Raw genomic sequence first — 22,189 nt, forward strand, 5'->3', positions numbered from 1 at the left:
AAAACAACCCAAAGTTTGCCAATCAGAGGCTAACCATGCATTTCCTTTGCTCTGGCATCTGTGTACGGCTCCGCTGCAGTTTTGGTTGTGTGCAGGGTGCTGCTTGAGCTTTACAAACCTAATGCCTCTCTTGCATGAACAAATTTCTCTTCTGTTCTCCAAAATATCACATGATAATTATAACAAATAAATAAATCTGCATTGGAGTGTGATCTCAGTCTAAAATCACACATCTGACTAGACACAGGTAACTGTGAAGAGACACTTAAAGATCAATATTAACTATTTAACTGGTCACGTAAGACTGGCAAGGTCAGGCACACTGGGAGTTACGAAAGCTGATTTCATACAGAACCCTGATTGATATCAGTGTCTAAAAAAGGTGCCAGCTCCCCCTGAAGCTTCTCCCATGACTGGGGCAATCACAAGCGTGTGTGCTTTTTTGCTTCTTGCCCCCGCGCTAATGTGGATTCTTGCACAGCTAAGAAGACAGTGAACTAACTTTTCTAACAGTCAGGGCATGGAAAGGATCTCTTTTTCTCTGCCAGAGAAGTGTTTTTATCAAACTTGTACAAACTTAACTGTCTCTGAGAACTGACCTCCTTTGCTGCATTTGGTTGACACTGCTAATGGATTTGCTAGTCATTAAGGGAAGGGAAAGAAATACCTGGACAGACAGACACTGTGACCACATACCTTTGAGGCCACTGTTAAAAAAAAACAACAGGGAAGTAAAAACGGAGGGGAAACATAGACCTGTCCTGGAAATGCCCTCTCATTTGGCAATGGGCAAGATTGGTGTTTGAAACCATTTTTTAAAAGTTGGTTTGCCTACTCAAGGAAAAAAAAAGAAAGCTCAGACAAACCCCTGGTGTCTTTGAGCTCCACCAAAGTGCAGACAAGCTCATGAAACCCTCTGAGATATCTACAATCCACCACAGACTCAATCCACAAAGCATGGCATTTGCAAAACTCCAAGGAGGTTGTGGCCACATTCTGCAAGTTCAGAGACTATGCACGGGCATGACTTGGACATTTCCACCATGTACTGCACATATAGGGCCTCATTTTTGTGACTGACATGGCCAGGAGCATATTTCGCAGATGGGATCTGGCAAAGTGTCAGCACCTTTTATTTTCTGTTTTTGCTTAGTGTGGACACAGGGGTCAACCAAGACTGTCTGTTGAAAACAACAGGTTGTCGTTCTGTGCCATCATTTTGCTAGCCTTGCTTTCAGCTGATGTTAGTGGTGAAGGGGTCACTTTAATATCTGAATTCAGAGTCGGAGCCCATGGAATTTCTCAGTGTAGCAGAGGCCCTCGCTGTACCGGGGAGGCAGGAGGGCGGTAAGAAGAAGGGAAGACAACGGATCCCCGTTTCGAGTTCTTAATAATTTTTAAACTAGTGTAAAATACTACTGAAAAGGGACCGTTGTCTAAAATACTTGGACGTTACATTTATCGTCTTACTCTGTAGGAACACGTTCAATACGAACAAACAAACAAGACAAGCCCGACAACTTTTGCCAGTGTTAGGAACATGGAGAGGCCATTGCTGATTAGAAGCAAAGCTACATCCAGGAAATATTTGTTGCCATAGTGACCATATTTAGTTGATTCCTTTTTCTGCTGTACAGATCTGATTTAATTAATTCAGATATTTATAAATAGCTTCCCGTGGGGCCAAAACTAATGGCTGCAAAGTAAAGTTGCGAAGACTTTGGATGTGCAGCTCTGTATGGACAGATGGAGACCCCACTTCAGCAAAGCAGTTAATGTGAGCCCGTAGTTTTAAGCGTTACATCTCATTCAACAGAATTGTGTGTGTGCTTAAACTCATACATGTGCTGAAATAGTCTGCTGAAGTTGACAGCAGATAGTGAGCACTTCTATTTTAAACTGTGTGGTTTGTTTTGATCTAACTTTCATAAACTCCAGTGGAAATAAGTCCTTAAGTAGTTACACCATTAGTCATACTAGGAGCGGCCAGTTGCTTACTCGGCAGTTGCTGTGAGCATTACAGAAAATATGGACATATACACCTTCATAGTTTCATGTGCCTTTCGCTAATCCCCAGCCTCTGAGTCATTCTCTACAGCCCTTTTCTCCTTATTTTTGTTTACACTAGCGCTAGGGAAATGGTTGAAACAGATGCATTTTACAATTGCCTAAAAGGGAATTTTTCTGGAAGTGTGCAAATTAAGCACGCAGTATGTGTCATCTCCAGTAGTTCAGGTCTCTTCAGTAAGAAATTCTCTTGAAAGCTTCATCAGTGAGGTGCCAAAAGTCTTGCAGCTACTCTGCATCATTTGCTTAGAACATGAGTTCCACATCCATTGACTCTGTGCTGCCCCAGGTGTTAATTCTGCCTTGCAAATGCAATCGCACAGTCGGTTTGGGAGAGAGAGAGAGGCAAGAGGAAAAGGTTAAAAGATTTACCGTTCCTTTTCAGGGGTTTTATCCCCTCCAGTAAAGCATGGCATATGCAAATGGTTCTCTCCACATTTGGCACATCAGGGGGCATTAGCGTGTTGTCCAGCATCAGGATAGCAAGGGACAGCTGAAACTGGAGGAACAGAAAGGAAGAAGTCCAGAAGCAACTTAAAAATTACAAGGACACAAATTGCCTTCTGCAAAGACAAGTAATCAGAAAACTGGTTAACACCTCTAGCATCATCTTTATGCATACTCCTTTCACATATTTTCGGACCATAGTTTGTATCAGACATTTGACCCCTTTCCTAGCCTTCTGCACTCAGTCTCTTCTAAAATCTGGCTTTTGCATTGCAAATCTGTTTTTGTCTAAGAGGCAGAATCCAGGTGGCATCTCTACTAAAAATGTTGGGATTTTTTAATGTACCTCAGCTTCCCTGAGGTGCGGTTCTCACTTTCTCCACCCAGAAATTACATGGTCTTCACCATTTTCTTAGACTTCTGGAGACCCAGGATCCAGGTGCCTCAGAGTGCATACAAAGAGAGAGGACAAGTGAACTGAACTTCAGAATTCACTCTTTCACCTGTGCTGTGAATGAATCCACAGGAAACAGTCAAGACATCCTGAGACTGTATCTGCAAAAGTCCCATGGCAAAATCTATGCCATGGGGCCCCGTATTTCTTTTCACCAAGGCAACACCTGGTTAGGGAAATCTGTGGTGCAGAACGTCCCCCTTGAAGCTGTGCCGCTGGACAGGAGGAGCAAGGTCTCTTCCTGCAGCATTTATTTTGGAATATCCATCAGCTCCGGAGGCCTGGTATGTACTTTCCTTAGTTTACCATGCATGTCTGTGGGCAGCTTGCCCTCCATTTTACCCTGCTGAAGTATTCTGGGGTGGGCTGCAATGATCCTTTTCCATGGAGGGGCTTTTCAGAGAGGAACAGCAGTCCACCCAGAGCTGGGGTGAAGGCTTGGCAAGGAGGGGTGCCAAAGCTGTCTCTGTCCCGTTCTCTCTCCTGTCCTCATGGGAAGAGTCTTTCCCACAGCAGGAGCCTTTCTGGGATAATTATTTGATAATTGTGAGCTTTTCTGTTCTGCAGTCCTCACTAGTTTTCTCTCAGTACGGTCGCATTTAACTTAGTGGGAGAGTGTTCAAATAAATAAGAAGCGTCTCAGTTTTTAACCCAGTAGGTTCATGTCTTAGAGCGGTGATGTCACGGCAGCCAGAGGCTTTTGTTCTCAGTGCGGTATTTATCACAGATTTGGAACTTTTACACCCCAAAACAATGCAATTAGTGAGGAAAGGAAAAAAGTCACCTTCTACGCATCTCATCACACCTCTGGGTGAGGAGGGCCATTTTGTGTCAGAAGCTGAAAGAGGCAAAATCAAATGAAGGGGGCAGGGACAGGCATTCCTCTGCCTTGGCAAAGCCAGAAAAGGACATGCTGGAGAACCCCTCAGAGGAGGACCCAGACAATCCCAGAAGGATTAAGCTGTGATATACTGTACACGGTAACCAGAGCCGAACCTGGCACCACACAGCCCCACGAAGCATGGCTCCAGCGCTCTGCGTGCAAGAGGCTGTTGTCCATCAGCTCCAGCGTGACCCTGTGCAGGCTGTTATGACAGCTGTTGGAAACTGTTATGTCAGTGTACCCTTTCGGTCTCTTCAGGAATAGAAGATGCTGTGCTCTTTTGGATTTTTTAATGCCCTGCTTAGTCTGGATCACAAGCTAGTGAGACATTGATAATTTTAACCGTGTACTGAACAGGCCTATTCGTTTATATTGCTGGGACGTGCTCTTTGTTTCTGGCAAACTCTTCCAGAGGAAGCCTATGCAGAAGATGGCTGGAATAACTTCTCTTTCCTTATACCTTTATCTTCTCTCCTTCTTCTGCAGAACATTGCTACGTTATCACTGTATTCTTTTAAAAGAAAATTCTGTTGTCTGAAGTTTCCTTTTGGCACTGTGTTATTTCTTTTGCAGTAGTTTTGTAAGGGACAGTGTCAGTTTGGGTTTTACCTTCATAACAAATGCACAATTTGTTTCTGCTCTCAAACTTGCACAAATCCACTGTAATGCCAATTTTACAATTGCATTCCCTGCTTTTCTACCCCTGCTGCTGTTTGATTTTCAGAGAGAAAGGGAGAAGCTAAATATTTATACAAGGAAAACTGCATTTACATAATAAATAAACAGAAAAAGTAGAGAAATAATCCGCCCCTCTGCTCTTTAAGTTTCAGTAACACTGCATGTAAGCTGTTTCAAAGAGAAGTGTACCTCCTACCCTCGTCCCAGCTTCGGCAGACATCCCTTTAACTGCTCGTACTCCTTTTTAACTCCTTTGCATAAAAGAAAAACTCCCATTGTGTCTCAGAAATTCAATATGATATGGAAACCAGGTAGGTTGTTTCATTTTTTTTTAAAAAGAAATGTCTCCTGCCCAACTTCAGTATGGCAAAGGAAATTTGATTATCACTTGCTGACAGGCATGCAGGTCATGTCAAATGTTTCTGACATGTCTATTTTAAGTTAAGCTAGAATTCGTATTTTGATTATGCCGGAGTAGAAGTACTTGGACAATAGATAGTCTTTGCCTGTGAATGAAAATTGGAATATGCAAGTTGTGGTCAGACAGACTTCTATTAGGGAGATGCGGCTTTGATTGGGTCACTGCCCAGATGTCCCAATTAAAAAAAAAAGAAACAAAAACCCCATACCACCCTCCCTCCTGTTACTTTGAAAGAGAAAAACATGATCACAGCAACACAGGAGAAATAACATGAAATTACTTGTGAAAGACGAACTGGAGATTTTCCTCTTGCCCATTTTAGTCAAGTGATAAAGTATCCATCTCCTTCTGCTTAACCGTCTGTTTTATTCCACAAGCCTGCATTTCCGCAGCATCGCAAGATGTTTTAAGTGTTAAATACCCTGCGGGTCCTGGCTCCGTTGGCTCGCAGCAGTAACTAACTCCGTCGGAGTCAACAGCTGAGACCCAGAATGAAGTTGGTGTGTGGTCAGGAGCAGGGCTCCTAGCTGGCTTGCCGGCATGCTGAAATCAGTTGGCTCCCTTCATGCCTTCCGGAGTTGGCAGCAGCAGCATCGCTGCACAGCCCTCTGCAAGCCCCCAGCAGCTGGCTGAGGCAAGCTGAAGTACTCCACATCCGTGGGTCTGAAACTAGGGCTTGTGGCTCTGTGTGGGGTCTGTAACATTAGGAGAGGAGAGCCCAGTTAGAGGCCATTTGTCCATGCCAATATTTGGGGTCAAGGGCTCACCAGAAGTGGAGTCCCAGTTTGCAATGGGGTCACAACCAGAAAACATTTGAAGATGGCTAACAAGGGCGCTAGGTTTGAGAGCAGTCCTCAGCAGAACAAACTTTAAGTGTTGTTTTCCAGGCAGTTGCCATGTGAAGTCTGGACGCAAGGACTGTGTTGGTCAGTATTCAGCTCACTCCTTTTGGAAGCAGACTGGTTCTTGGAAGAAAAAAATTGTCAGAGGATGTGAATGTTTCTGAAGAGGGAGATGCTGAAATTTTGCTGGATTCAGTGTCTCTTTGGTCTTTATCCAGCTCTGAGCTCAAAGGCAACACTTGTGATTGATAATACATTTTCTTCACCATAGAGACAAATGCACCTCCTGAGGGAAAAACAGTTGCTTTGACATTTCAGGCTGGGAAACCTGTCCTTGACACATGCACAGGCCCTGATACATGGTGTCTTGGCTTTGCATACTTACGGCTGTCTGGGAGGCTGGCACCGTCCCTGTTCAAAGGCAGTGGCATGCCAGCACCGCAGCGATGAGGTCCCCAGCGGAGATGTTTGCACTGGGAAGGCAGCAGAGCACGGCAAATACCATCTCTGTCATAGGAGATGATGTTCTCTGCATTAGCCGTGGCGTTGTGCACTTGCTCACATGTGTTATGTTAGCAAAAGCCCCGATGGGAGAGGGAAAAAAAGAAACGGAGCTTATGTTATGTTGTGGCTGCCAGCCGTCACAAACTGCACCGTGGCAGGAAGCTGAGTGTAAGAATCAACTGTGTTTTCAGACGACTTCTAGGAGCTGCAGTCTTGATTTGCAGAGCTGCCAAAGACCTGCAGTGCTCCTACTTTCAGCTGGATGGGGGAGTAGCCATTCTGGAAATCTGTCCAAGGGATTTAAAATCAAGCCCCTGGCTAGTAACAGTACTGTACGACTAAATATTGGTGCCCAAAGGACCAGATAGCAAAAAGCACCGAAGTGACTGGACAGAGAGGTGACTATGCTGGAACATAAACCATTAAGATGAGTGATGAGGTGAAGCACAAATAAGGGAAGATTCCTATTCTACAGTATTACTACTGCGGTTCTGCATCCGTAGTCACCGTTTCATAACACTGGCTGGCCAAGACTAGTAAAAACTCGACCCTAACAAATGTACTCTTGGCTCAGTGAAGGCCCTGATTGATAGTTCACGGAGGATTCAATACAGCCAGCTTTACTGCCTGTTTGTGCTTCTTCACCATTACAATTCTCCTTCAGCAAAATCAGTGCTTACTGACTAGCTTAGAGGTTATATGCCCATAAAACCAGAGGCCCCTAAGAGATGATCTGTACATGTGACAGTAAGATGAGCAATCACATCCAAACACAAACTATGCCATTAGTATTACTTACTTTTAAAGCGCCATTATCCCTGCATTGTTCTCTCTCGTTAACAATTAGTCATTCAGGCCCTTGAGAACTTTAATACAATAATCCCTACAAGCTCATCAAGCAAATCTCACACAGTCACAATGTTGCATACAAGATTTATAAGACGGAACTGGCTGGATGTGAATGTGGGAGTAATGGTCCATAAGGAAATGTGACATAAAAAGAAGTCAGCTGGGAAAGCAGCCTACTGAACTCAGGAAGCCTAGCTGTAGTGCGAGATGCTGTTATTTCAAAATGGCTTTCATCTTTTGGGGTGGAAGGGAGTAATTTTGTCATAGGGAGAAGAAGCAACTGCATAACGTCTGTGGCGTTTACATACTGGTCAATGCAAGTCAGTCCCTGGTTTTGAAATCATGTAGCTGTATGCATTTTCCGTTTGAATGCTGTATTAGGAGAGCCTGTGCTCCTCCATTCCCTCCGCCCCTTCTTTCGCTTCTCCTTTTCAGCAAAAAGCGACCTCACCAACAAAGAGAAAATAGATTGAAAGCTCTTGCATCCAGACTCTTTCAAGCAAAGCTTGAGAGAGACTTTGGCACATAATGTCTCTAACATTATGTTCACTGCCCTTAGAAAGCAATAACTAAATACATTCTGCTGGCAGTTAGCAAGTGCAGTGATTTCAACACAGATGAGAGAAGAGAGGACAAAGAAAGAATATGCTTAGAGCATCCCTTTCACTATGATCCTATGGGCCAGCTGGAGTGTTTACAAAGCTCTAAGGCCAGCCAGCAGGGAGTTGCAATAATCTAATTTTAATTATGTGACAAAAGCATGAAGAATCATTTCAAGGGCTAACAGAGGAAAATGGTTGCAGCCTGCCAATATTCCTTAGATGGTAAAATAAGACAAGTTAACTCACAGAATTTAGTTGTTTCTCAAAAGACTAAATGGGATCTATCACAACTCCCAGCCTGTTGTTGTTAGAGAACAAATTGGTTGCCAGAAAAAGGCTTTAGATGTTAAAGAAAGTTCCCAAGAGGCATCTAAGGGGAACAGCAATACCTACGCTCCTCTTCTTAAATAAAAGATATACTCTACCAGTGAGAAAGCAAAGTCCCATAATCATATTAAACTGCCTGATATGAAATGCAGAGTATACAAGTTGCTGGGTATAAATTGACAGACCTTCAGTCTGGGTTCTCCAGCATCACAGCCTTCTGGCAGGATCACAGTAATAAAACGGCTGTTTTGCTGTCCCAAGGCAAAGCACAGTTAATAAAAGGGAAGAGGAGGGAAGGGGAGGGAAGGGGAGGGAAGGGGAGGGAAGGGAAGGGAAGGGAAGGGAAGGGAAGGGAAGGGAAGGGAAGGGAAGGGAAGGGAAGGGAAGGGAAGGGAAGGGAAGGGAAGGGAAGGGAAGGGAAGGGAAGGGAAGGGAAGGGAAGGGGCAAAGCTCAAACGCTTTGCACACATCCCAGCCCTTTGGCAGAAAAGGAGTGTTGTCTCCTGACAATAACAGAACAGAGCTCACAGCAATGTGCCAAATCATTTTGACTCCACTGAGTAGACAGCCATAGTGAAAACATAGGGAAACAAATTACATTTCATGCTACCAGAAGATGAATCCATAGGTTCTTATTTTAGGATTTTCTTCTTCTTTCTGGATGCACTGAATCCAAACTTTTAATACAAGATTATCCTTAATTTTATTTTTCAGCAGTACTTTATACTATCATGGCTCTTTAACCTGCTGTTGCACAGGGATTTCGTGCTTCCATTTTATTATTGCTTGAGACATCTAGTAGTGAACAAAATTTCAGTCTTGCAAAGGCATTATTGGAAACACTGCATTTTCAAGCAATTCACATTCAATAATTTAACAGTCACTGGGGCTTCATGGGAACTTTCACATAAGGGCATAGCTTGTTTCAGAGCCTGGTGATGCACTTGAGCTATTCTCCTTGCTACAGCATCATTTTGATGACAACACTACACAAGATGCCAAAAAGTGCAGGTAGCCTGGTTTTGCTTCTACTCTTCCATTAAGTGAAATAACACACTGCTAAATAAGTGCATGGCTTTCAAGTTCAAGAAATGTTAACCTTGCTCTCCGTACATAAAATCTTTAGTTGAAGTACCTTATCATAATTCAGAGCAATTGTCATTTGAAATAGGAGCACACTACAATAATGCGTGTATGTTAAGCAAACGCAGAGTATGGTGTGTGTAGTCACTGTTTTAGCATAGTCCCGTTTGCATCTGAGTCTGCAATTTTGCAGGGAGAGTGTATCATGGAAATAGGATTTGTCTCCTGTATAGCCAATGGAAAAGTAGGTGAGAGTGGTGTAATATTAATGGCACGTGTCCTCAAAGTTAGTGTAGTTCTCTCCGTAGAATCAATTAGGTCTCTCTGTAGAGTGACTTTTTAATGAAAGCCTCTACACAAGTATAAATGATTATTAATAAAGTATTATACAAATCGTTATTAATAAAGTAACAAACGTAAAACTTTTATCTGCTAACATCCTATGCTCCTTTCTTTAGTATGGTCTCAGTGATAATAATTTCTAAATTGAGCCTCAGAGTAATTCTCAACAATATTGCCAGTGGATATTGCCATCTGCAAATTACTTTTCTCTGTTATGTGACAGTGATGTTCTTGTTCTTGATCAACATTGTCATTCAGATTCACATAACTTGAGGTCTTTTTCTGTGAATTTAGCTACTCTTGCATGGGATTTCCTTCCAACACCTAGTGCTTTTGGCTCAGGTTAATAATGCCTTTTTGCATTTCTCTGGAGTAGGATTTAAGGTGTGATGTTAGCATTCCTTTGCTTGTTTTCAAACTTTCCCTGGCCCAGGTTTTGATGCAGACATCTTGCATACACTTTGAAAATATGTCTGCTGTCACATGTTAACATGTGCTGAGATCACACCTTGAATCAGGGTCAGCTTCGGGCACAGATAAAGAAGGCAATCTCCTGTGTCCAGTAGTCTGTCCTGCGCAGTGACTGCCTATGGTACCTGTGCTGGAGGAGGTGAGAATGAGCTATTTGACCACCATATGCTGCCTGAACATCAGTTCTTGTTACCAGTGACTGAAGGTGTAACAGCAGGAAGGGGAACAAGGTGCATGAAGCAATAATTACTGTTGTGAGTGCTGGGAATGGTTCTTCCTTGCAGCCAAAGTCACTGATGCATCTCTCTCGAGATGCTAATAGGGGTATCGAGAGATGGAGCATGATGCTGCATTGGGTCTTAAAACGTAAAATAAATTGGTTTTGCAACTAGACAACAACCATTAGCCTGATGATGCTTGAATTCAGCTAACTAACAGTTTTACGTGGGTAAATGAAACTTTTTTTTTTGAGTCCTCCTAACCAAGCCGTAAGCTGTTCCTGCCTCTTTGGAGCATTTGGTAGGCATGAAATCAGACTGATGAATTTTGGGCAAATCATTGGATGAATTTAGGAAGGACGCTAGAAAAGGGGAGAGTGGGGAAAAAAAATAAGAGAAGAATTTGGGGGTACCATCAGCTTTCTGATGATATAGATGTTTGCATAAAGGTTTATGCGTACGTGCGGACACAAATAATTCTTCAAATAGCTCTCAAGTAATTGTTTTATACTCTACTGTTATTTTCTTAGTAATCTGGTGAGGGACATCTGTAGATTCTGGAAAACTGCAGCCATTTGCCATGAAATTGGCAAACTAGGAGAGATTTTGATAAATAGTACAGAGGCAAAAAAACAAGGAAGGCTGAGGCCTTAGACCAGATGTCATTTTTTAAACAATCCAGTTTAACTTTCATTTTAAAAGTGACCCTCTTTTATTTTTACAATGAGGTTTAAAATGTAGGGTCTTGAAGCTAGATTGAATAACTCCATATCCAACCCACAGGATATTTTTTCATTTATTAGATGCAGAGCCTGAAGTGGAAAGTCTATTATTTGATCAGCTCCAAAAGGTGTGAGTTTCAGAAGCCAGAACAGGGAACTGAGATGGGAGAGCAGGGCAGAGTGGAGGGAGTGATAAGCTCAGCACTAGGTGCTGGTTGACATTACAAAGATTGTTTTTGTCAAGGGAAGAGGTGGAAATATCCTCTCTCCTTTTCTATTTTTTGTTCTTTAAAGAAAGCTGAAGTTCACAATGGCATTCCCGAATGCTTAAAAGCTATACACGTCAGTGCCCCCCTCTCCCTCCAAGTTACCTTAAGAATCATGAGGCTGTTTTCTAACGATATGCTTTTTCCCTTCCAACACGATAACTTTTTCTCCAACTGGGGAAACGCCTGGAACCCAAACCAGATGCCTTAAGAAAACTTCTCCCCTTCCATACGCATTTCGAGTTTCCTAAAGTCAGGGACACTTTACATCATTGGAAATCTTCAAACACCAAGGAAGCCCAGAGTCTTTGTGGACTGCTAGCTATGACAAAGCTGTGGTATTTCTGTAAGGCAGACAAGGTGCAATGCACCATCCATAGTAAAATAAAAAGATCTTCTTTCGGTTTATGTTGACTGAAGCCCTCAGCAGTCTAATGACTAGTGGGATATTGTGGAATTATAGATCTTTAGTGAAAATCTTCAAAAAGAGTATATATTGGTTAAAACCGTTAGACAAAGAAGTATGTACAAACATCTATCAATATATCTAAGAATGTGGCCACCCGTTATACAGCAGCATTAATTGTACTGAATCCACAATGTCGTGTAAGATAGCCTAATGTTTCAGTCCTCCACAAGGCACACCTGCATCTTTACAAAGTACGGACCTGGAGTCAGCTTGACAGCTCAGATTCCAAATGAGCTGTCTGGTAACTTTGTGGATTGAATATAAGCAGGGAAAGAGCCCAGAAGTTTGCCCGCTGCTCCATCTAGTGCTTGTGTTCAGTATCCTATAGGATCGTGAAGTATCTTTTTCTTCTGAACGCTGATATACTAGGAGAGGCATGGATATGCCAAGGAGCAGCTTAATTGCTGCAGAGCACTTGTAGTCCACTGACTTCCTAGCTCGTGAGGGCTATCCATTAGAAAGTCTTCTCTTTTACTGGCCTCTCTTTTTTTGCCTGTTGACCTGCTGTAGTGAACAAGTGTTCCCAAAGAATGGCTGAACTGCCTTTGCAAAGGGGTGATCTTCCAGGAACTCTTAGGGGAAAAGGAATACGTAAAACATGAGACTTACCGATCGCTAGAGCCGTTGTGATAAAAACACGGTATTTGTGTCAAGCAGACTGGGTCCAGTTTAATGAATTTTGTATTTAATAGGACTGTTTATTAACTTAAATAGCTCATTTCTACTAGGTAAGTATCAAATCATGGGATAATTAAGTATTTTGGCAGTGTACTCAATGGCACATAATATAGAGGATAGAAGATGGAATATTATACCAATCAGCAAGGTGAGGAAAACATCATTTCAGACAGACTGTGTCCACTCTAGTAATTTAAACAGTGTCAAGGAAGGCTTCTGGATATAAACTAAATTGTCCTAAGTTCAGTTGTCAGAACAGTCTCTGGCAGTTGTTACATTGGCCAGCTAGCACTTTCCCAGGCAGTTCCCAGGCACAATTCAGAAGATACTCTGGATCAAGGACCATTTAATAGGATGGGTGTTGGCGTTCCGTACCACTTGACCCCAGGCACGTTTAATTTCCCAGTGTAGAGGAAGTCACAGCGTAACACAGCGTGTGACTGAGAATTTTGATCCCTTGTAGTCCTAGCCTGAGAGCTTTGGCTCTGTAACTCCAACTGTAATAGCTCATGTTTCTAGTTCTAGGCATTCAGAGGGTGTAACAGGAAAGGTAATGGCTCTTACAGCTAGGTGAGAGTACAGCTTCAGAAAGAAGGTTTTAGAGTCTAGCAGGACTTCCTACAGTTTGCAATTCTGCAGCTGGGTCTTACTCATTTGGCTTTTAAGTATGACTCTAGTCTAAGCAGCTCTCAGAGATGCCATTGCCAATAATCGTCAACTTCCATATCACTAGCTGGCTTTCATATCTTCCAGAATATAAATAGGCTCAAAATAATGGAAGCAGTCATATCAGCATACTCTAGTAGCCAGGCACTACATATTGCCATGGCGCACTAAATACTCTGATGTGGAGGAGAGAACATTTTCCCTGTGATGTCTTTGTAAATCTTTTTCTGAAATTGTTTATGTTTACCGTACTCATTTTCTTTCTCCCACTTTCCTCTCCTCCAAAACAAAACACTTCTTATGCAAAAACTGCCAGAGAGGAAGAGTGGATCTAGCACCTGCCAGAGATGTTCAAATATTAAAAATAAGAGATGGCCTGTTGAAGACAAAACCCAGAAGGAACAAGAGAAAACAGAATATCAGTGGAGTGGGGAAGTGCTGATAGCGGGCAAGTTTATCCTGCTGTTTATACATCAAACAGGTCTTTATTTCAGAACAAATCACTCACAGAATAAAATCCCAGGCAGAAGGGTTAATGGGGTAGCTGTGAGCGAGGGCACGCAGGGGTCACACACCGGGGTAGGACATACTAACTCTGCTCTGTCCTCACCCTCCCCGAGATAGCGTCTATCAGCTGGAAACACATCTCCAGACCTGGCTGCATCATGGTAAGGAGAGGCTGTGACTAGAGCTTATGTGCAATATCTTGGTATCTTGGCAGGAGAGCTCCGTTAATATCCCTGACAAGATCTCTTTATCCTGTGCCTTCCTAATCTGCAAGATGACAGGAAAAGAGAGGAAATTCACTGTGCTAAATTGAGTCCCTGCTGTGTGTGATTGGTACTGATTTTATTTTGTAAAAGTTGCCTCTTCGTTTTATCAAATGCTTCATGTTTTGCTTTGGTTTGGGTTTTTTGGTTTGTTGTTTTGGTTTGTTTTTTTTTTCCCAAAAGGAGGAGGGAAATATTTTTGTTATTCCCATGCTGGGAGGGGTTGCACAGCAGAGACTTTTCTGTCCTAAAGCATCCTGGTATCCAGCCCTCCCTCATTAATCCTGCCCTCTCCCTATGCCCTCTGCCTCCAAACTTTCCCTTGCACATTAAGGCCTGGGAGTTTTCTGCCAATTGGGTTTTCTTCAGTAGTTGCTTATACAATCGCTGAAGTCTCTTTTCAGTACTTGCTGATCCTGTGGTGGGAAGAGAAATGATGGTATCTCTTGATGTGCTGCCTGAAATAAGAACTTATTGGCTCCTCAAAGGAAACCAGCACTTCTGACAGCAGTTGAAAAGCAGCCGAGTTGTTTTGAAATGTAAAATTAATGTAGAAAAACAAAGGGAGGTTGAAGGCCCCTGATTCAGTTTTTTCATTTAAGATCCCGCTGTACCCTTAGTACTATACTCAGCAATTAAATGTAATGTTCTGTATATATAGGAGGTCAGATGACATTATTTACTGGCCCTTCCTGTCCTTAAGCTTCCTGAACTCATGCCAAAGCATCACATTGTGTAGCACAATTGTACCCCCACCATTTAGTAATTTGGCTCGGTCTGAGGTACATTGACAGAGGCAGGCAGATAAAGCAAAGCTTAAGTAAAGCTCTAAGGACTGAATTTAGTTTCATCATTCCAGATATAATATTAAAAGTGTGCACAGAGCAAGTTAGGAAACAATGCAGCTTCACAAGAGAGAGCTCCCGAGAGCTGCTGCAGCACACTGGCTCAGCACTACAGGCTGTTTATAAAACAGAGACTTACGCAAGATATAACCATTTGGATGTCGAGTTCAAACACCTCAAAATCAGACAGATCTTAGTTCCTGCCAGCTACTCCTGTCTATTGAATATTAGGGGCTTATTTGAGAATGCTTCTCTTGCTCTAGGTGTGTATTTCGTTTCTCCCCGGACATGTAGGGCATAGCGGTCGACTGTGTCTTGCTTTTTGTGAGAAAGCTGTTTGTCCCATATGTTTACACGTTGCCTTGAAATGGGAGAATTTTGATGGCCCAGCAGCAAGGACCCATACTTTATATGAAATGTTCTTCTTCAGCATATAGAGAACTGCCGTGCAGCAAGGACAGGATAAAGGCTAGTGACTCCCCTGCATGCTGGAGAGAAGGCAAACTGGGTCAGAAAGAAGAACAATGTCAGAGGAACAGATGAACAAAATGAGGAAGGCAAGAGAAAGATACAAAATCAGATGTGAGAGGAGAAGCAGCACGGACTCATGAAGGGAGCAGCTCTGACCACGTCACACAGGCAGCTCCAGCAGCGCTCCTACCTGCCCAAGAACGAGCTCGACAGACAACCGCGGGTGTCAGCCTCAGGCAAAGGGACCTGATCCTGCGCACCCTCACCAGCACAAGATCCATGCTACTGCTTTTCTTTCAGACAGATGCAAACCCCCATCAGAGCAAAACCTGGCCCTGATCCATCGATTATTTTGAATATTTCTTTCCCTTCCTTTGAACTCTTCATTTCACGATCACATGGAGCATTGTCCTTCAATAGATGTGTTTTGTATAGGAAAAAGCTGGTAGGGAGGTGGCTGGTATTGCTTCATGTGGTAGAGTTGTCTTGTAGTAAGAGAAAAAGCAAACTGATAGTATACACATAACTTTACCTCCCTTTAACTCGTCCTTCTGTATACTAGGAACTCTTGGAACTGGGAAACAAACAGGAGGAACTGGAGCTCCGTGCCCAGTCAGAAGGTTATGGTATCATAGGAGTAACTGAGACATGGTGGGACAACTCACATGACTGGGGAATCGCGATGGACGGTTATAGGCTGTTTCACAAAGACAGGCAGGGAAAAAGAGGTGGAGGAGTCGCACTCTATATTACGGAAAACCTCGAATGTATCAAAGTCAACTACAGTGATGGTGAGTGCTCTATTGAATGCCTCTGGGTTAAAATCAGAGGGGTTGTCTCCAAGGAGGACCTTAGAGTGCGCATCTGCTACCAACCCCCAAACCACGACGATAAAGCCGATGAAGCAATATTTGGGACACTAAGGCAAGCTTCTGGTCAAAAGAACCTGGTTCTCATGGGTGACTTCAACTACCCAGACATTTGCTGGAAGAACAATACAGCAGCTCGCCTGTCATCCATCCAGTTCGTGGAATGCGTAGAGGACTGTTTCCTCTTACAAATGTTAGATGTGCCAACCAGGAAGGAGGCACTACTGGACCTGCTATTCACAAACCAAGAAAACCTGCTTTGTAATATCTCGGTCAGTAACAACCTTGGCTGCAGTGATCGCAATATTGTGGAGTTCGGGATCCGGCTGAGCAGGCTGAAGGTTAGCACCAAGACAAGGGTTCTAGATTTTAGAAGAGCAAACTTCAGCTCGCTCAGAGCTCAGTTGGGAGGGATTCTGTGGGAAGCTTCCATGGAGGATAAAGGAGCCAGTGAGTGCTGGGAGTTCTTCAAGAATGCTCTCTCGGAAGCACAAAACCAGTTTATCCCCTATAAAAGAAAAGGAAGTAAGCGGAGCAAGAGGCCCCCTTGGCTCAAGCACGAGCTCCTGGGTCTGCTTAAAACCAAGAGAGATGCGTACCAGAGATGGACAAGTGGAAGATTGTCCACTGAGAACTACAAAGGCATTGCCAGAGTGTGCAGCGATGCAGTTAGAAAGGCAAAAGCTCAACTTGAATTGGAACTGGCCAGAGACATCAAAAATAACAAGAAAGGGTTCTTCCGGTATGTAACTTGCAAGCAGAAACAGAAGGAAAACATAGGCCCACTGTTAAACAGTAGAGGTGAATCAGCCATCAACAATGCTGAAAAGGCAGAGGTTCTCAACACCTTCTTCACCTCTGTCTTTCCAAACACTGTTGGATCCCAGGTGTTGGGAAAAAAAATCCAGGAGGATCCAAACATAGACCCACCATCCGTGAAGAAGGAGTTAGTATGTGAATTATTACAGGAGCTTGACCCCTACAAATCGATGGGCCCTGATGCCATCCACCCGAGGGTGTTGAGAGAGCTGGCTGATGTCATTGCGGGGCCACTCTCTATAATCTTTGAGAAGTCGTGGAGATGGGGGGATGTCCCAGAGGACTGGAGGAAAGCAAATGTTACCCCTATCTACAAGAAGGGCTCAAGGGAGGATCCAGGTAATTACAGGCCCATCAGTCTTACTTCAGTCCCCGGGAAACTCATGGAACGGATCCTCCTGCAGGCCATCACGAGTCAAATGAAGCACGTGATTGGGAAAAGCCAACACGGTTTCACAAAAGGCAGATCATGCCTGACAAATCCGGTGGCCTTCTGTGATAAAGTGACCTGCTTGGTTGACATGGGGTGAGCGGTCTACGTTGTCTACCTGGACTTCTCCAAGGCCTTCTATACGGTTCCCCACGGCCTCCTCCTGGAGAAACTGATGCGTTATCACTTGGATAAGTGGTCTGTGCAGTGGGTGAGGAATTGGCTGACGGGCCGCACCCAAAGGGTGGTGGTAAATGGCTCTTTTTCAAACTGGCAACCCGTCACAAATGGGGTCCCCAGGGATCGATATTGGGCCCAAGGCTATTCAATATCTTCATAAGCGATCTGGATAACGGGATCAAGTGTAGCCTGATGAAGTTTGCAGATGACATCAAATTGAGTGGGGAAGTAGACGCTCTGGAAGGGAGAGCCAGCCTGCAGGAAGATCTGGATAGGCTGGAAGAGTGGGCTAACAAGAACCTTATGAAGTTTAACAGAGACAAGTGTAAGGTCTTGCACCTGGGAAAACATAATCCAGGAGTGCAGCTCAGACTGGGATCCACCTGGCTGGAGAGCAGCTCCGTGGAAAGGGACCCGGGGGTCCTGGTGGACAGGAAGCTCAACATGAGGGAGCAGCGTGCTGCTGCGGCCAGGAAGGCCAACAGGATGCGGGGTTGCATCAACAAGGGCATCACCAGCAGAGACAAAGAAGTCATTATCCCTCTCTGCTCAGCGCTTGTCAGGCCACACCTGGACTACTGTGTACAGTTCTGGTCCCCGTTATACAAAAAAGATGTGGACAGGCTGGAGGGGGTCCAGAGAAGGGCCACCAAGGTGATCAAGGGTCTGGGAAGCCTGCCGTATGGGGATAGGCTGAGAGAGCTGGGCTTGTTCAGCCTTGAGAAAAGGAGGCTTAGAGGTGATCTCATGACCATGTCCCAGTACTTAAAGGGGAGCTACAAAGAAGATGGAGACTCCCTTTTTACAAGGAGTCACATGGTGAGGACAAGGGGTAACGGGTACAAGTTACTCCCAGGGAGGTTCCGATTGGACATGAGAGGTAAATTTTTCACAATGAGAACAGTCAATTGTTGGAATAATCTCCCCAGGGAAGTGGTTGACTCCGCTACGTTGAACACATTTAAGACTCAGCTGGGCATGGTGCTGGGCCATCTTGTCTAGACTGTGCTAGAAAGGTGGGACCAGATGATCCTCGAGGTCCCTTCCAACCTGGTATTCTATGATATTTTTATCCCTTGTTTTTCTTCCTAGTGACAGCGTGAACGAATAGTTATTCACATCTTTCTTTTAGCTAAGTATCTTAGGAAACTGTGACCAAAAGGGATGGTAGCATAAATATTGTGTGCACGGTATATTCTCCATGCCTGTTCAAAAACCCGTGGAAAAAAATGGGCAGAAATAAATACCTAACGCCTCCACTGGCAGTGTCGGAGCAGGCAGGCAGGAGCCTGGGGGTGGACCCCAGGAGCCTGGAGCAGCTGGTCCCCCCCGCCACAGCCGGGTCAGCCATGTTGAGCACCGGCTCCTCTGGGCCTCCTGTCCCCCTGGCACTGGTCCTCCCCAGCAGCCAGCTGCTGGGCTCTGCCCTCGCCTCCTGTGTCAGGTCGGGGTGGGGTGTCTGCTGGGGATGGCAGTCTGCTGTGAGTGACACCTGGCTCGCAAGAGACAAGGTGTCCCGCAGGGCCGGGAGGAGTGTGAGGCTGTCTGGGGATTGAAGATGCAGAAGCTGTGCCTGGGAACAGCTGGATGAATTACACTTGAGAGGGATGGGGAGATACCAAGGGCCCTGGTGAGGCCACTAACCTGCACGTAATGGCTCACCGCTGGTGAGGCACCCCTGTGCTTGCTCTGTCAGGCAGCACACAGGCCTGGCACATTTTGTGCTGGAACTCCAGTAAAACGCCAGAAAAAAATCCCTGTGACAGGGAGAGGCAGGAGGAGCAGGCAAGTTGCACAAAGCCCTACACTCAGAGACGTTTGACTATGTGCTATAGCATCATACTCTGACCATTTCTTCATCATGTGAGCAGGAGGCTCCAAAATGCCTCCCCCCACGTATTACCTGAGGCGAGGGCTCATAGCCTCTCACAAAGGCATCTGAGGGGTTTAGAGCAGAGACTGAGAAGTCCCCGAATGGCAAGGGTAGGAATCCTCTAGCCCACACAAAACCTCTGAGGTGATCCCGATGCTTGCCATGCTCAAATGTCTGTAGCTCTGGCTCTGTTCACGTAGTTGCTCAGCCAGTTAGAGTTCAGTTTCAGAAAGTGGCTTCCCTCCAGCGAAGCTCAAGGGAGCAAATTCAGGCAAACACTCCTATGGAAATAGGTCCATGATGGTTGTAAGTGTCTGAGGAGAGCAAGCCCTGGCTGGTCTGACCTACTGAGATGCTTCTGCCTCCCCTCCTATCTCTGCCCTAGCATGGGAGAAAAGGTGTGTTTGCTCAAGTCACCCTTGCTTAGGCTTGTGTGTCTCCCTCCATTCATGGCTAGCAGAGAGAAATCAGTGCTAACAGGGAGCCTAGTGCTCTCTTGCACAGTTGCTATGGTGCTGCGGGCTCCTACTGCCTACCTGTTGCCTTTTCCAGATCTGTCAAGGGAGAGGGATCAGTGCAAACGTGGCTGTGACACAAGTCAGTGGTGCTTGGTCGTGGGCACTGCTGAACTGTGCGCCAAGGCCTTTGGTATGAGACCTACCAGTCAAACAGGAGAACATTAAATACTTGAAGGCATTTTCAAAGCAGACACCTGGCACCTACTTGCTGCCCTGCTCTTTTTGTGCAAGCCGCTGGCAATGGCTAGGAGCCCTGCAGTTGTCAGCTGTATCGCAGTGTTATTTTATACGCAAGAATATTCACAACGTCCTGTTGCTTTGAACTCGGTCGAAACAGCAGGCTGTTCCTTTGCTCAGAAATGTAGCTTTGTTCTCCCTGCTTAGCTATTCTCTTATGCATCAAGACACAAATCCAACATCCACTGAAGGTAGTGGAAAGACATGGATGGTTTTCAGTGGGAGTTAGATCAGTGTTCAGATAGATAAATACACAATTCAGTAAGGCAGGCTTTAACTGCTTCTCTCATTAGTAATACAAACATTAGTTTACTCAACAGAGAGATTTGATCTTTATTTTTAAATTATTTCCAAGTTCAGAAAAGATTTAAACTGTGTGCCCAATCAAGAGTTTGTATCTTCTATTGCGGGAAAAGGCTCAGACAGTTACTGTGCCAAAAAGTATGAAATTGTGGGTTTCAGCAGATCCTCCTAACAGAGGCAATAATTAAAGTTGTTGTGAATACTGTATAAGGAGAAATCCATGCATTTTTTCTGAGATTGCCTTCCACTGCTTGTACACAGTGTTTGGCCTCTTCCAACAAGCATCCTAGAAAGACTCAGAATGTTACTCCCGCGGGTCTAATGGGGTCAGCCAGGCAACACAACCGCCCCTTGACAAAGCACATACCAGACTACCTACCTACCTTTCATACCCACCCTGCCCCGTGAGGTGGACGTGGAAAAGTTACCTGCTCTGGGCTTCAACTCTCGGATGTGCCCCAAGTAAAGCTGACAGGCAAGACAGCATCACTTCTCAGCCCACCAGTTAAACTACACTGTGCCACAGCTTCATCGCGAACCTTTGATTCTAGGAAGTTTTTCTAAGTCGACTGCTATTAGTAATAGCCCTCTTGTTTCTTGTTGCTGTTTTCAAGGTATCTTTGCTGTATAGTTGATTTGAGAGGCTAGCAATCACGTCTGACACACAGATGAGCCAGGCAGGAGCACATGAGTGGTCCTACTACAAAAAGGCACCTGTCCTGATGCTGTGCTTCTCTCTCTGTATCGCAAGGGCTTATCGGGCTTTGTGCTGCAGGGAGCCAAGATCCTCCCCCAGGAAACAGTGGAAGAAATGGCATTGGTTGCGGACAGACCATCGCTTGTCCTTCTGAAACTACGGGAAGGCACTGGGAGACTGTTAGCACTTGAGTAACTTCACTGCAAGGGAAGGCAAATTACTCTAACTTAGTGGAACAGTCTGTATGGAGATATATATGCATACACACACCAGTTATTATTCCAAGCCTGGCCAGGTAGCCTTAGCTTGAAGTACCGAAGAGGCAAAATTCAGTGAACAGCCTGGGTTAACTGGGTGGTGAGAAGGTACCCTCAGATCTCTTACTTCTATTTGCCAGGTTGTTGGAGAATTTTGAACCAGCTGAGTAAAGTTTCTCTGTTTCCTAAGTTTTTTTTCTCTTTTTCCTGTTTTTCTGCTGTTCTTTCTGGGCAACACAGGGTGATTTTCAGGTTTTCTTCTCTATTGCTAGTAGAGTTTTTTCACAAAACCTGCTAATTTGGCCAGGCCTGGAGCTGGGCTGAAAGAACAGGCTCTTTCTGATGGGCTGCCTTACTCAGCCCCTCAGGTGGGATCCCAGCTGCTCAGGAAACGAGATGAGCTCTTGCTCCTCCCCTTAGTGATTTAGTACAAGTCTGGCAAGAGAAGAGGAAACAGGAAAGCTTTTCTTCTTCCTGAGAGTGATAGGGAGACCTACCATGAGACTGTAAAAATAGGGACTACCTTTTTGTCTGTTCTGTAGCGCCTGGCCTGTGATTTAACAGAAGGGTGGTCCTGTGCTGGAGCTGAATGTCCTTGGCTCGGAAGGTGGAAAGGAGAAGGTGTCACCTGTAGCTGGAGGTAAGAAAGTAAAAAGCCCAGGTAGGAGCACAGGTGAACGTGGTGCGGGATTGATGGGGCAGGGGGGTGGGTAGAGCCTGTGGCCCAAATGGAAGCGGGGATGGACTTGTTTTGAGATGAACTAGAATGGAGCGGCAGGGCTGATAGCAGGGAGAGCACGAATGGCACAGTTGCTTTACTTCTTGCTTTTGGAAGAGCTGGCTGTAGTAAATGTTGCATGCACATGGGAGGTAGGGCAAGGGGGATTCCAAAGTCAAAAGACTGACCAAACGCATCACGCTGTGACAGAAA

General features: G+C 44.8%; 2 long non-coding RNA genes across 3 annotated transcripts in view; both read left to right on the top strand.

The window, feature by feature from the left end:
• Positions 1-22,189, top strand: part of LOC148057500 (uncharacterized) — a 135,118-nt gene that overhangs the window by 10,869 nt on the left and 102,060 nt on the right. The window contains exon 4 of one of the 2 annotated variants that reach the window (XR_015706233.1): positions 2,931-3,120. The exons of the other annotated variant lie outside the window; for it this stretch is intronic. This is a non-coding gene — a long non-coding RNA (uncharacterized LOC148057500). Of the gene's footprint in view, positions 1-2,930; positions 3,121-22,189 lie in introns of those variants that run through there. 2 annotated transcript variants of the gene reach the window in all.
• Positions 21,737-22,189, top strand: part of LOC148057501 (uncharacterized) — a 34,677-nt gene continuing 34,224 nt past the window's right edge. The window contains exon 1 of the long non-coding RNA XR_015706231.1: positions 21,737-21,898. This is a non-coding gene — a long non-coding RNA (uncharacterized LOC148057501). The remainder of the gene's footprint in view (positions 21,899-22,189) is intronic.

This window comes from Nipponia nippon, unplaced genomic scaffold, assembly GCF_047370975.1.
Source record: "Nipponia nippon isolate SJK-2023a ecotype South Korea unplaced genomic scaffold, ASM4737097v1 scaffold_1, whole genome shotgun sequence".
NCBI lineage: Eukaryota > Metazoa > Chordata > Aves > Pelecaniformes > Threskiornithidae > Nipponia > Nipponia nippon.